General features: G+C 39.0%; 1 protein-coding gene across 1 annotated transcript in view; it reads right to left on the bottom strand.

Moving 5' to 3' along the window:
* Positions 1-16,575, bottom strand: part of Cdh2 (cadherin 2) — a 216,583-nt gene that overhangs the window by 60,681 nt on the left and 139,327 nt on the right. The gene's annotated exons all lie outside the window — the stretch shown is intronic.

Here is a 16,575-nt window from a genome sequence, read left to right as displayed (position 1 = left end):
ATTAAGGAAAGACAACATCTGCCTATCATTCATGTTTGTTGATCTATTTATTTGTGCTGGGGACTAAACCCAGAGTCTCAGGCACTGTTAAGCATATGCTCTACCATGGATCTGCATCTCCAGCCCCATTCAGAAGTAATGAAATATATCTATGTAGGGATGAGCAGATGATTTGGTGCAAGTCACGTAAGCATGAGAACCCGAGTGTAAAGCCCAACTAGTGCTTGTAACCCTTGTGCTTACAGAGATAGGTGGGCCTCTGACTCATTAGCTGGTCAGCTAGTCTAGCCCCACTGTCGACATTCAGATTAGTGAAGAGACTGTCTCAATATAGTAAAGGTGGAAGGAGAAGGACAGGAAGGACAGACAGACAGACAGACACACACACACAGAGCGAGAGCGAGAGCGAGAGCGAGAGAGAGAGAGAGAGATTTGACATTAAATTCTGGTATACTTTCATAGATTGGTTAGCCAAGTATACACATAAATGCATAAATACACCCATATGGACAAGTCTATATATAATATATACAATGTGTTATGCACAATGTATATATTGTATATATATATATATACGATATATACAATGTATAAAATATATACAATGTATATAATGAATGTTTGTTTAAAACATTCATTGTGTCATGTAATTTTGTGTGTTTAATCAGTACAAAAAATAACACTTTAATGAAAAATAATGAACATAAATTTCAATGGAAGAAGTTCTCTCCAGTAGATACCAGTTCAGCCTCTGACTCACCCTATTAATCAGTTTTAGCCACCTTGTGTTATTTTAAGTCATACAAATTAAAATGCTGCCTCATATCTAGGAGAAATGTGTGAATTTCATTTGTTGCCACCTAGTCAATGTTCACTGCCTGTTGTCATCTTTGCCTGGGGGCTGGATGCAGCTAGGAAGATTTTCTCCCACTTGACAATGTGCTAGGGCCAAGACAGGAAATTTACAGAAGATGCCTATATCTGTATAGACACTGTATCATTAATTGTAGAAAAGTGGCAGGCTTGGTGGCACATGACTTTAATCTCAGCACTCAGATGGCAGAGGCAGGCAGATTGCTGAGTTCTATGAATTAGAGGAGTTCTCAGAAATTCAGAGCTACATAGAGACATTTTTCCCACTATGATATTTATAATTATAAATAATAAACTATGTTTATTTATAGTCATGCTTCTCAAAATTTGGGGGCATAAAAATAAAAATAGAACCAGCAAAGATTATTTCAAAGAAATAAATAGTCTAGAGATAGGTTTAATTAATAAAATTAGGATTAAATTTTACCTTGGAAGATGAAGGGAAGAATATATATATATATGTATATGTATATGTGTATATATATATATATATATATATATATATGATAAATGCATATCTATCCATCTATCACTCTATATCAATGTATCATCCATGGCTATGGAGCTATCTTGTTCCTGCTGTAAGTCGTTTTTCTTATTACTAGGTAAAATAATGACAATAATTTTTACTTATGTTTTCAAAACATGAAGAAATTTTACGTCATTTCATTGTACAACTTTCAGAAAATGTGATGCAAAATTTATCTTAAAATTTTGGAGGGAAACATTCTCACTATTTGGGGTTCATGAAAAACATCAGGTTTTTGTTAAAGCTCACAGAAGTTCAGAACTTATAATGAACCTTATTGTAATGTATGCACTCTAATTAATACTAATATGCCATTGTTTATTTACTGGTGATAAAACAGTGTCACACGGATGTGAGGTGTTACTAGTGGAAAACATTGTGGGCAAGAATGAATGTATCTACTAGATACCTATGTTCATCTGTGATCCCTGCTTTGCTGTGAGCATGAAACTGATACAAAGAGTTCGTTTTACTTTTAGGAGCTTTATTTTTATTATTTTAATTACATGCATAGATTTCTGTTGAGGAGGGAGATATACTCACAGGAGGTCAGAGGCATCGGATCCCCCAGAGGTCAACTTACAGGTGTTTGTTAGCTGTCCAGTGTGTGTACTGGGAACTGAATAAAGTCTTTGGCAAGAGCAGGAAGCTCTCTTCACTGCTAAGGCATCTTGCCATCCTCTCAATTAATTTATTTTTAACAAAAGCTTTCTTATAGACAATGACCTAACTTTTTACATTATAAACAACATCCCAGACAAGGTTAGTTGTGAAAGTCCCCAAAACCTCCCTAGCATTCCAGTGAAGTGTGTCAATTTGGCATCACTAAGAGCTGGATATTAAAACCAATTGATTATTTACATAACACCAAGTTGTTCTTTGAGAAAAGTCATAACATTTTATTAGACAAATTCAACAATATTAAAATTCTATTTATTATTTTATAATCAAAAGACTTGATTTGAAAACTTCTTTTGACAGCTCCACTACCCATATATTAAAATATTAATTTTTACTTAAGCACTCAGACAACACTAGAAACTGGGGTTGAAGTATGAGAGGAAACTAAATAAATGCATTTATTTAGAAGAGTAAGTCAATGAGTGCACAGGTTTGGCACCCAGGAGTAATCAAACGTAAAACAGGTCTGCACACAGTGTGTTGCTACACACATCATAACACCAAGCAAAAAAATGGTAACTAGACTACTGAATAGTTTCATACATAACAGGGAGACTACATAGAGTCCTGCTAACCTGATTTATATAAAAGTAAACACTGGGGAAATAATTATTTTAAAGTATGTTTTTTTTCCCATCAAGCAGTACCTCACATTACTGTTACCCACGAAGCCATAATATTCATATAAAATATTAACAGGAAAACACGGATTATAACTATTACATGTATTAGCAGTTAACCATCCTACATAAATACAAATACAAATGTGCTAATATACACATATGGTTTACAGCTTTCATTCAAGAAAAATCATCACACTGTATTTAGAAGCAATTATAAGAAAATATTCCTAAATATTTCATGCTTAAATATGTTTTTTTTTTAAATTTTCGTTAGTTTTTCTACTTTAATTGCCATTTTTGAAGGTCTGTCAGGAAAGCAACACACAGATTTTCAATGGAGGCTATGATATTTCATCAGACAAATGAAATCAACTTGAATTTCTATTATTTTAGGAATAGTCAAATGCTTTGACTTGAAAACATTTTCTGACAGCTCCTTCACACATTATCTTAAAGTGTTAATTTCACAGAAGTGCTCAGACAAAACCAGGAATGTACTGAACTTCCTTGCACAGGCAGAGAGCACTGTGAATTAATGAACTGCATATCTGTGAATGGAGACTCGGAGGGAAAGTGGGTGGAGCAGTCACTTCTCCATCTTGCAGTGCTTGAATACATAGCTTGCAAACCAAGGCAGAATGCTTCCCAAGAGACAGGTCTCCTCATAAGTATGGATGCCGTTTCAGCTTGCTCATGCCACCCTCAGACACCCTAAAAGGTTAACTTAAGAATTTTTTTCCTTACAGTACAGTGGCCCTTGCAGCATCTATCAGTTGTCTGCATAGATGCATGCACAATACGGTGAGTTAGGGGATGCTTTAGGAAGGGCCATGAGTCATTTGCTGGAAACGCTCAGTATATTTTCTTTAAACGTAAAACTATGCAAAAAAAACAACCAAACATAGTGTATGCAACACATTAAGTGGCATTTAATACACTTAATACATGCAATCTTCCAAAAGAAATTATTTTAAAAAAACCAAAACCCTCAAATGGTACTCGGAGCCGGTGTTCATGAGATACCCTTTTTGTAACAAGTTTTATGGCTGAAATATCAAGTTATTCAATGACACCAAAGAAAACGTCAACAACAAAAGTTGGTGTTGGCAAAGGACAGTGCAGTAGTTTAATTTTTTTCTTCAAATGCCAGGAAGCCCCTGTCCTGTCATAGACCACAAGGGACAAGGGATGAGTTTATTCAGTTTCATGATCCTTCTTCCCCTCCCCCTCCCCCTCCTCCTTCCACTCCCCCTCCCCCTCCCCCGTGCAAATGTAATGCCAGTGTTCCTTATGGTATTCAAAGGCTTTTCCCTGAGGACTTCAGAACAGCGAGAACAGCATACATCACGCACGCACGGCTATCCTTCTACTGGGCCTAATAATTTCTCCCTGGGATTTAAAACATAACACCACCTAAGTATCCCAAGTCAACTCGATCCTTTTCTGAAAGCTGGATTTTTGCTTCAAAGCTGTGTGCTCTCTCTGTGTAATGTTCTTTACAGGCCTTAGCAGTTTTCAATTAAGTTCATCCAGGTGCTCCAAATGCCAGGCAACTTAGTTACATTTTCAAGTAAAAACCTCTCTGTCATAAATCTCCAGTGAATACCATCCAAACACACTATTAGGGGTGGGGAGTCTTCCAGGGCAACTTGGAAACTCGGATGTGTATCAGTTATAGGGAATCTCAAGCCCCTATCTTTGCACAGAGCAGAACCAGTTAGTTTCCTATTTCCTTATAAATTTATGTGGAATTAAAATTAATGAGCAAGCTTTTATGCACAAGGGATTTTAATGGGACTAATTGTTAATCATAAAATACAATAGGAAGGAAGGAATAAAACCAAATGAAGAGAGGGAAAATGCAAGGGATAAAGAATCAAAATGAGCCAAATTAATTATTCCAAAAGCTGAAACAATCAGATGATGAAACTCATACACATCTTGCTTCAGAACTGAAGAGTGGATTATATGCGCTCGTGTAAGACACTGGAGCACAACTAAACTCAAAGTAAATTAAGCTGAAATATTAACAGAAACACACCAATGCTAAAGGAGTGATCAGGTTTCCTTGAAGGAGTTGGTGGGGAAACTGAGAACACTTGGTTCCACCTCCACGAGCAAGTTCTGCAGCAGGAGATGTTATAGGAAAGACATGCCATGCAATTGGTCCACATAGGTCTTCCTTAAAACACAGTTGAGTTGGCTGGATAGAAGGCTCATTCAGTAAAGTGATTATTTTGCAAGCATCGTGACATGAATTTGAATCCTTAAAAACTGTGTAAAGGTCAGCTGTCACAGCAAGAGCCTATAACCCCAGTGCTAGGGAGACAGCAGCAGAATCCTAGAGCTCAGTGGCCACTGCATCTAGTCAGCAGTGAACAGCAGGGTCAGTGAGAGAACCTGGCTTTTAAAATAGGGTGGAGAGAAACAGAGAAAGATGCTTGACATGGACCTCGTTCTCCACATGCACATCTATGAATATGTACATATGCATCCATGTGTGTGGACACAAAAGGTAGGAAATAAAACTTCTCAATTGCAAGAAGGTTTAGGAGACAGCCAGAAAGGAGCATTAAAATAGAAATTCAGCTCTTTTATAATAAAATGGTTAATGTTTCTAGACTGTCTAAGGGCAGCTGAAAACCAATTTGAGATCATTATTCTATTGCCTCGCCAGTATCTTATTCTCTGGGGATGGGATTCTAATGAGTAAAGCCATTAAACTTCACTTATCAAGTAATGCTGCTGCACAATAAACAGCTTTATCAAAAAGCTAGGAACCTGGCTTGAGCGAAGCTTAAAACTGCATCGAGGCGAGGCGGTGATATGCTGATAACCCATCCTAGGGTCTGCACATGCTGCGTGAGTCACGCTGCACATTCAACAATGTCAGGCCACACTCTAATTTGTCACCCTCCCACAGGAGGCCAAGAAGGAAATCCAGGGCTCTAGTTTGCTCAGAAAGCAAGACTAGTGCAGTCTATCTTTGTCCTGTCCTGTTCATTTACCTCCCTCTAGACCATGAGAGGCTAGAGATGATTTGATCAAAAGGCAACTGTGGTCTGAACCAACTAAGAAACTGTAGTACCATCCTTGGAAAATGTAAGTGGCTGATATCACAGAGAGCTTTCTAAGAGCCATACAGAGATGGCAGAGTTGATATGGCAAGTATGTACTGTCCTCCTAAGGGAATCCATCCACAGCCTGGAATACATCCTTCCCTACCACTGTAGCTCAAGTGGTCAAGAATATGATGCAGCCACCTTGGGTTCTCAGGACTGCTGCTTACCTCTAGCTCCAGGAGACAAAATGTCCCCTCTGGCTTCTGCATTGGACTCATGTACAAACAACCACACAGATATATACAATTAACAGCAAAACAGTCAAGGCAGTTTCTGGTGCCCATGGATGGCATTTCAGGTAGGGTGGGTACTGCCCCACACTGCTGCAACAGTGTTCAATGATTTCCATGGCACCCCACCCTGTGGACATCTAGAATGATAACAGATGCCTCTCTTGAGTTGGCATGACACATATCTTCTTTCCAGCAGGGTCATTTAGAAGTTGCTACCCTAGTCCCCTGCTGATACAGTTATGAAAGAACGTGTCAGATAGAGGTACCACAGAGTCAAAGCAGGAATGTGAGAAATCCAGCATCCATCCTATGAAGCGTGGCCAGAGTCACAGCACACACATGGAACTGTGCAAGGATGAGAAGTCTGTGTAGGTGACAGAGCTCAGGAAACTTATAGGACTATTGCTGTAATCCACGCTAGCCCACCACATCGTAAGAATGAAATAAACCAGAACCACGCCTATGGTACGCAGAACACAAAGGATTCAAATATTTAATGATTTCTAAACACCCTGATACTTCTCCATCAAAAGAAAATATTGGAAAATTATTGTGATATCCTAAAATGTTACAAAATCTGTTAGGAAAAGCTTAATCCTTCTTTTCTGAGCTAAGGCAAGTCATATAATATTAAATTACATCTATATACAAGTCAACAAGTGTGCAAGACTTGTATATAGGTTGGAGACCCATTGTATTCTGGAGAAGGAAGCTGAAGAAAACAAAACAGAAGCACAGACATTACAGAAATAATTATGAGGTTGAAATATGAAATGTAGGTTTCTGACAGTCCAATGATGCTATGCACACACTTGTATGTGCTAAGCACCTGGAAGTGCATCAGAATTGCTGCCCACTCCTTCCTATGCATCTCAATGACTAAACAAAGCACAGCACTACTCTGGGCTTCACTGATGCTCTTTCTCCAGGCTTCCTCATGTCATGAGATCAGATGAAGCTCCTTTTAGGATAGAATAAAGCTACATATATGTAAATCTTTCAGTGCTCGGCCAGGTATCTCCAGTCTCTTATTTGTCTCTTTCCTTCTTCCCCCACCCCCTACTCTATGTGCCTGTTAAGAAATTACATTAAAATATCACTTCCTCTAATTAAACCATACTCAGAGATTATGATTCCCTCTGAAACTTGAAGCAATTCCTCCAACTCCATATTTCAGGCTACTTAGGTTGACAACGAATTTTAATTTTTATAATATGTTTTTATCAAAATTTAAAGAAACAAAAGCAGAATGTCCAGCCTAAACATTACTGTCTTGAAATGCACCGCAAGAAGAAAATACACAAAGGAAACCAAGCCAAATCAAACCAAACAAAGCCTAAGTCTCAATCAATTTTAACAATGTGGACTCAACACGTGACAAGGATATAGTTCAGAGTAAATGTGTGCCTGGCGTGCAGCACTCACAGGTACAACAAGGAACAAGACATTATTATGTATGTCATAGAACATGGATAAATGAATGAAACACAAAGAATAAACTGCTTATTAGGAAACCCTGTAAAAGGACATCATATCAGTCAGAACCAAAGCCACTGGAAAACAAATCACTGCATCCCAGGCAGTGAAGTTAGAAAACTATGTCTATTTCTTTACTTGCTTGTAAGAGAGGAAAAAAAAGTAATATGAAGAACTACCAATTCTACAATAGAGCCCGTAAAAATCTGTCATGATATAAAATTCATTTTAGAAGCCAAATTCCCAATTTCTACTACTAATCTACTAAAAAGTCACACGGGCTCAGCAGGTGCTAGAAGGTAAGTTGGTGCTTTGGTAAGTTGGATTTTTCATAGACAGCCAATTATAAATATTTAACAAGAGTAACTGCAGGGCTGTTACACTTAAAGTTGCCTCTGCTTTCTGTACATTATCAAAATGACATATATTTACTATATTTAATAAATCAATTCTACAACAAATTTAGAAATACTACTCTTTACTTCATCAAGGCAGTAAGGTTATCCAAAGCAATTATGTAAAACTCCTAAACTGTTAACCCAACTTAAGTAGGAAAAAAACCCACAAGCTTAAATAAAACATCAAAATCTGAATATAAATTTATTCATGCATTGATAATTATTACCTAAGAAACATCAACTAATGTAGAAAAGTATAGCCTCATAGTATATTTTTGTGATCATCTGTGTTTCCTTCCTTCTAGATCTCTAAAGAATTATTGCATAAGTTCTAGAAAGTGTCTGTGATACGAGAATGCACTGTTCCAATACATAATAGCTAGCTCAAGTTATTCCAGCATAGCTCAGACACAAGGAAACTATTGGCTTGTCATCTATATAGTACACTGTAAGAACTGGAATCAAATGTTTACTATATTACTATCATTGTCATAAAAGCTTATTTCAAATGATATGATGATATGATTATATATATATATATATACATATATATATATATATATATATATATATATATATATATATATACACACACACACACACACACACACACACACATGCTTAAGTCCAGTCATGTTCTTTGCAATGCCAGTTATATTAATTACATTTAGGAACTACAAAGTGTTTATTAAATTTAATATGGTATCTGATAACAGCATTTATGTCATTGCTTGTGGGTTGGCAGAGAGAGAGCAAGGGCGAGAGCGAGCAAGCGAGTGAGTGAGATAGGGAGTGAGTGAGAGTGAGACACAGAGAGAGAGAGACAGAGGGTGGAGGGAGAGACAGAGACAGAGAATACAGAAGAATAATCAGCATGTTTGCAATTTCAAAAGCTGCTAGCGATTGTAAGTTCTTTCCTCATTGTTGGGGTGACACTTTCTCTTGGAGATATGACTGTGCCACTCTTATTAGTTACATTAGTGTAAATGGGATTATGTGTCACAACCTATAGCAATGGTTTTCAATATCCCTAATGCTGTGACCCTTAATAGAGTTCCTTATGTGGTGGTGACCCCAATAATAAAATTATTTCATTGTTATTTCATAACTGTAATTTTGATACTGTTATGAATCATAATGTAAATATCTGACATGGGACCCCCAAAGGGGCTGTGATATTCAGGTAGAGAATTACTGCCCAATAGAATCATGGCATCACCACACCCTATCACTCTGTACCCTGTGTTGAATTTGGGTGTCTTAGAGGTTCTCTGATACTAGAGTAGTCCCAATCTACCCTGCACACTGTCCTGGCAGTGAACGCGGCTTTCAGGTCTATGAATCAATAACTTAAGCATCTTTAAGTTTTACAGTGATAAGGATATTCCATATTTAATAGAATATACTTAAATGTATGTATTTGGGAGTTTCATTGCGTTAACTAAGATGGTGTCAAGGCAAGCATCCCATACACAGGTAATCTGCTTCCAATGTGACATTGCCCAATCGATAGGTATTAGCTACAATAAATGAAGTTAGCTAGAATAATGTTCTTATCCAGTCCCTATGACTGGATGCAATAAGCCAACTCATTTGAATTTTATTCCCTTGCCTGAAAGCCTCTGGAATGTTAACATTATAGAACACCACACTAAAACCTTTACAAAGTTTTTAGTAAATTACAGTATGTATACTTGTATGTGCATGCATGCACATATGTGTCACCACACTAATGAGGGTTAGAAGACGACATTCAGAAAGAAGTTCTCTCTTGCCACTCTGGGGTGTGGTGCAGGAGGTCTTACTCATATCTTCTGATCTGAACACCAAGAACTTTGACCTGCTAAGCCCCCTCTTTGGCTCTAATTCTTTTTCCAAACCAACACCCAATTATTAACTTCTAGAAGCATGTAGAAAGGGCGAGATGGATGTGAATAAATGAGTCCCAAAACACAATAAAGAAACAATAAATAAAGGGCACAGAGGATTTTTTTTAAGTAGAAATGAAAAAGAGGGATGAGAAGGAGGAGGCAGCTGTAGTGGCTACTCACACTGGAAAAAAAATCTATCTGTGAACCAGAAATAACAGAGCAGTATGAATTGTCAGCTAGATAGAAAGCCAGCAGGAACAACTGAAAGCTTGGCCTCCATAGGCTTGGTGAAGGAGCATGAGGGGTGAAATCAGAATGCAAAGAATGGGGCGGAGGCTAAGCATGGGATGGTACAAGGCCAGTGTGAATGATGAGAACGTAAGTAACTCTCAGCACAGTGCACTCGAAATCCCCCATCACAGAGCACCCGGAGCCCAGAGGACAGCCCAAAATAAGCATGGTGTCTGAAACTCCCCAGGTGAGCCTGAGTCCTGAGCACCTCGGTGGTCTGTCTATCTCTCCCTGGCCTTTGGAATTTATCTGAAGACCTTCCTGCTACACACCTGCAGTCTCGACGATTTTAACCAGCTGTCATGTTTGAAAAGCCACTCTTTCAAGTAACAAGATGAATCCTAAAAATTTACGGCCAGACAATGGCCATTACAGTAAGATCTGGACTACTACACATCCAACTGCCCAGTGGAGGGAAACGAACAGGACAGAAGGCAAGGCTGGGGAAACAAGCAGGGGGTGAAATTAGCTCTGGAAGAAGATCCATGACCTCCCAGCCTCCATCTCTTTCCTTCCTTCCCTTTAGTGACATGGCTACCTAACAAACGATTAGAGATGAGTTTCTAGTCCAACCTTAGGATAAACACAAAGACTTCTTAGGTAGTTTGAGCAGAAAGGAGTGATGACAGTAGATTTACCCATGATGCTGCAGTTGACTCAGGCTTTGACTGGTTTCTGAGCACCCTGTACTGCAGCAGCCCCTCCTGGTACCTTACAAAGCCAAAAACAATGGTCTGGCATTGGGTTGGTGCCCACTAAAGCAAGTACCAAGGTGCTTTCCATGTACAGGTGAGCCCAGTAGCTCATCTGTCATTTGTCACCCTGCATCCATGAAATGTGTATAAGACTCAATATAAAGAAACAGATAGCAAAAGTAGATTACCGATCTTACTGTCCCAGACTTGTATATGCATCTTCACTTATCTATCTTTGGGCAATATGGGGCATTTAACAAATGACATCATCAAAGACCCCTCCCATCAGTCCTGCTTTTGAGCCAGGAGCTGGGATTAGAATGTTTTTGATATGGCATCTCATCAGAACATGACCTATAATGTTCCCATTCTTTCAGGTGTATGTGTACTTGTGTTACACATTCATACTGAAAATGGCATGTGCCCAAGATTATGTGTGTGGGGTGAGGGCATCTACCTGGGAAGCACCTACTGCATCTAGTTACCAAAGTAAACTTGATGAACTTCCCAGTTAGAGAAAAATAACCAAATAAATATTTATCTGCCAAGGTTGCCAGTTTCCAGGAGTTTTACTACTTTAGGGTTGGAAGACCTTTAATAATTAAGTAAAGTTTAACAAGTGTTTGCAAGTGTTTAAAGAGAGGGATCACTGAAGATGGAAAGACATATAGGGTAGCTTTAGATGTTATCTCAGCAGGGGACAAGTTAGGGGGCTACTTTGGCAAGATGGGCATGATAAGACAGGGTCAGTCCACTCATGAGGTCCTGATACAAAGGGCAGTGCTGGACCCTCTTCCGTGTTCTTCATTCAGTGCTTTGTGAAGGATGAGAACTGGGAAAGTATTCCCCAATTGAGAAAATTTGTTTAGAAAAGTGTTTTTAAAGACACATTATCTTAGGATGAGGTTTTATAGACTAAAGTTTCTTACCTAGAAAAGCAAACTTCAGGTAGGCTGAAATCCATTAGACTAAAAGAAAAAAATGTCAACAGAGGTGAAAACTACGGTTCTGATTCATTGTGTGTGTGTGTGTGTCCATCTGCGTGTGCACGTCAGAGTACAGCATACTTATCTGACAGGATTGAGAGATAATGTTCCAACGCAACTGTAGTTAACAACTTAGCATTGTTCCTCTCCATGTCCTATGTTTTTGAACTATTAATACAAGGAATACAATTAGCAGTACTTTTTAAACCTAGGAATTATTCAAAAATACACAATATAATATGCAAGATGTGATTATGAAGAGATTTCACAAGTCACAGAAAAAAATAAGATTCATTATATAACAATCATGCCTTGTATAAATTATAGTCCAGCCAACAGGGACACTAAATATGCACTTTAATTTGGATTACAGTACAAAAGTAACTTCACTATCTAATGAGATGAATTATTAATCAATGCTAAAAGATACTTTTAAAAAGCTCTGCTTGAATAAAGGCCAATTCTAATCTCATGTATTTTACAAGTAATCTTCAATAAGCCATTATAATTTTATTCTGAATTAAACCACACCCTCAAGTAAGATACTTTTTGTAAGTTAGAAGTTGTATCAAGGTTGAGGCAAAGACATGGATAAAGGACCTTCACATAAAACCAGATACACTGAAACTAATAGAAGAGAAGGTGGGGAAGACCCTTGAATACCTAGGCACAGGAGAAAAGTTCCTAAACAGAACACCAATAGCTTATGCTCTAAGATCAAGAACTGACAAATGGGACCTCATCAAATTGCAAAGCTTCTGTAAGGCAAAGGACACTGTCAATAGGACAAAACGGCAACCAACAGATTGGGAAAAGATCTTTACCAGTCCTACATCCAATAGAGGGCTAATATCCAATATATACAAAGAACTCAAGAAATTAGACTCCTTAGGAAACTTGAATGGCTGAGAAGCACTTTAAGAAATGCTCAACATCCTTAGTCATCAGGGAAATGCAAATCAAAACAACCCTGAGATTCCACCTCATACCAGTCAGAATGAATAAGATCAAAAACTCAGGTGATAGTAGATGCTGGCGAGGATGTGAAGAAAGAGGAACACTCCTCCATTGTTGGAGGAATTTCAAGCTGGTACAACTACTCTGGAAATCAGTCTGGAGGTTCCTCAGAAAACTGGACATAGCACTACCTGAGAACCCAGCTATACCACTCCTAGGCATATACCCAGAAGATGCTCCAACATATAACAAGGACATATGCTCCACTATGTTCATAGCAGCCTTATTTATAATAGCCAGAAGCTGCAAAGAACCCAGATGTCCTTCAACAGAGGAATGGATACAAAAAATGTGGTACATTTACACAATGAATTATTACTCAGCTATTAAAAATAATGAATTTGAGAAATTCTTAGGTAAATGGATGAAACTAGAAAATATCCTGAGTGAGTTAACCCAATCACAAAATAATACACATGGTATTAACTCACTGATAAGTGGATATTAGCTCAAAAGCTTGAAATAGCCAAGATTCAATTCACAGACCACCTGAAGCTCATAAAGAAGGAAGACCAAGTGTGGATGTCTTGGTCTTACTTAGAAGGAGTAAGAAAATACTCAAGGGAGCAAATATGGAGACAAAGTATGGGACAGAAACTGAGGGAGGGGCCATCTGGAGACCATTCCACCTGGTTATCCATCCCATGTGCAGTCACCAAAGGCAGACGTTGATGTGGATGTCAGGAAGGGTATCCTGACAGGAGTCTGATATAGCTGTCTCCTTAGAGGTCTGCCAGAGTCTGACACATTCAGAGGCAGATGCTCACAGCTAACCACTGATCTGATCAAGGGTTTCCCAATGGAGAAGATAGAGAGAAGACTGAAGGAGCAGAAAGGGTTTGTGGCCCCAGGAGGAGAGCAATAATAGCAACCAGCCAGACCTCCCCAGGGTCTAAACCACCAGCCTGGGAGCACACAGGGAGGGACCCATGACTCCATCTGTATATGTAGGAGAGGATGGCCTTGCTGGGCATAGGTGGGAGAGGAGATCCTTGGTCCCATGAAGGCTGAATAGTGAGTGGGGGGGGGATTCGAGGGTGGGGAGGTGGGAGTGAGAGGATAGGTGGGGGCAGGAGGAGGGGGGATGGGATAGTAAGTTCCTGGGTGGTGGGGGGAATGGGGTAAGGGGTTAAAATCTGAAATGTAAATATAATATCCAATAAAAAAATAAAAAGAAAGACTGAGACACAAGCATTAGGAGCTCAATGTCTCCCTTGGGAGTTCAAGACTGGCCTGGGCAACTTAGTGAGGCAGTGGCTCCAAAGTGAAAAGTTACAGAGAGAGCTGCGGTCATAACTTGGGAGTACTTGCATATATCTAGGAGTCCCTGGATCCAAACCCTGGGACCACAGGAGAAAACCAAGGAAAAACTTACATCGGTAATGAGTTTTGCTATTTTATACTTCTTGGGGAAAAACTTTTAAAAGTACTATGCTTTAAGAAGTAAGTCTCAGCTACAAGATTTTCAGCAGGAAGGTTGCTTGCCATCAAGCTAGAAGACCTAAGCTTGACTGTAGGACCCATACAGTGGGAGGAGAAGATTAACTCCTAAAAGTTACCTTCTGACCTACACACACACACACACTCTCTCTCCCTCTCTCCCTCTGTCTCATACACACACACACACACACACACACACAGAGAGAGAGAGAGAGAGAGAGAGAGAGAGAGAGAGAGAGAGAGAGAGAGAATGGTAAGTAGAAAATAAGTCATACCTTTGGATATTCATTGCTTTACATGTAATCAGAGGGCATCTCAGTGATCATGATTTTGTTGATACCATACATAACAATACACACACACACACACACACACACACACACACACTGTCTGAAAGTCTAAGTTCCTAAGCAAGAGTGCCACTAAACGTTGAGCTCAAATTTTGCTTGTTGTTATTAAAATCCTTTCAAGAACACAGTGACTTCTCTGGGATAACAAGTAATAAGGTTGAAGAGAGATGTCAGCCATAGAGTGCTCACCATACACACCTTGATCACTTACACCCACGTGAAAGCTGAGGAATGTGTCTATTATCCACCATAATGCCAGTGCTTGTCGGATGTCAAGACAGGAGTATTTCCAGGAACTCCTAGGCTAGCAGCCTAGACTTTCTGGTGAGCCCCACGTCCCAATGAGAGAGGCCGTCTCAAAAGGCAAGGAAGATGGCTTCTGGGGCATGAAACTTGAGGTAGAACTCTTGCTTCCACACAAATGCCTACACTACAGTATGTGCATACCCCCCCCCCCACACACACAGAAGCACACTACCTCACATATAAACATTTTCTGACAAGCATTTAAGAAAACTTACAGGAGTAAAATTATTTTACTTTTTTTATTTGTTTATTTTTTGTTTTTTGAGTCAGGGTTTCTCTGTGTAGCCCTGGCTGTCCTGGAACTCACTCTGTAGACCAGGCTGGCCTCGAACTCAGAAATCTGCCTGCCTCTGCCTCCCAAGTGCTGGGATTAAAGGCATGAGCCACCACTGCCCAGCTGTAAAATTATTTTAAATAGATATTTCTTGATTTTTAAAAGACAAATCCCCAAATTTAAATCCAAATATAACATTCCCAGAAATTATAAACCAAAGGGCAACAAGAGCTGCCGAGATACAGTCGGGAGTTATTCAACTGTTGGTCTTACATGCAATTGATTTTTAAATTATGCACATGCTAATAAGTTGTAATTTACAACGTGGGTGCTTTTCTTTTGCTATATTTCATATGTCATCACATATGTCAGCAATAGAAATTTGAGTTTCTCTTGAAACCCAAATGCTCCTAGAAGAGATCAGATCAGTCACCTTTTGTGCATGAAATACATTTCTGTCATTTCAGCATGGGAGTGTCACAATGAGTTTACATCCTTGAAGGTCAAATGATGCCACACCTACTTCACATTCCACATTCTGTCTCACATCTTTTAAAAGCAAGGGATGTTAAGGCAAAAGGAGAAATTTAAAACTTTTAGAATATGCTCCTCTAAAAGGATGCCTCGGATCGACTTAGGAAGGAATACAAAGCAGGTGGGAAATGCACAGAGACACTTCCAGACACAATTCATCATGTCTGGGAAGTTCACATGGGAAACAGTATGATGGACACATGCTGTTTAGGAAGGATGAATTACAGGTCCTGGAATTCATCAGAGCATTTAGACAGACAGTGTGTCAGGTCTGAGCCACAACTGTAATGTCACTGTTACACGGAATTTTCCTCCAAGAGCTTCTAATTAGCTCCATGACCTGGCTTATGCTTGGAGGCTAAAGCAGAAGGATTGCTTTGTGTTTGAGGATAGCCTGGGCTATACAGGGGGAGGCTTATCCCAGCAAAACAGAGGAAAGAAGGAATGAAGAAACAAAGGAAGGGAGAAAACAAGGAAAGAAGAAAAGAAAAAATGAAATTCTAATCCTATATGAACTCAGTGTATGAACTTATTTGTTATATTGGAACTGTTACATTTTCTTAGCATAATAACTCTGTCTGTCTGTCTGTCTGTCTGTCTATCTCTCTGCATATCACCTATCTACGTACTTACCTATCAATCATATATTCCCATATCTATATACATTCTACTACAAATTATGATTTTTAGTAAGTAGTATTCTTTTTCTCGGGTTCAAATTAACTTGCTTTAACCATTTGTTTTACACACGCGCACGCGCACACACACACACACACACACACAACCTTTTAACAATTATTTCCTGAGTTACGGTTTAAGCAAGCAATTTGGTTGAGTAGCTTACTATTTTTCTAGGCAGTTTCAAACCCCTTAATA

This window comes from Arvicanthis niloticus, chromosome 14 (genome assembly GCF_011762505.2).
Source record: "Arvicanthis niloticus isolate mArvNil1 chromosome 14, mArvNil1.pat.X, whole genome shotgun sequence".
Taxonomy (NCBI): Eukaryota; Metazoa; Chordata; class Mammalia; order Rodentia; family Muridae; genus Arvicanthis; species Arvicanthis niloticus.
Note: the sequence above shows the minus strand (reverse complement) of the source record. Positions and strands in the feature narration are given on the sequence as shown.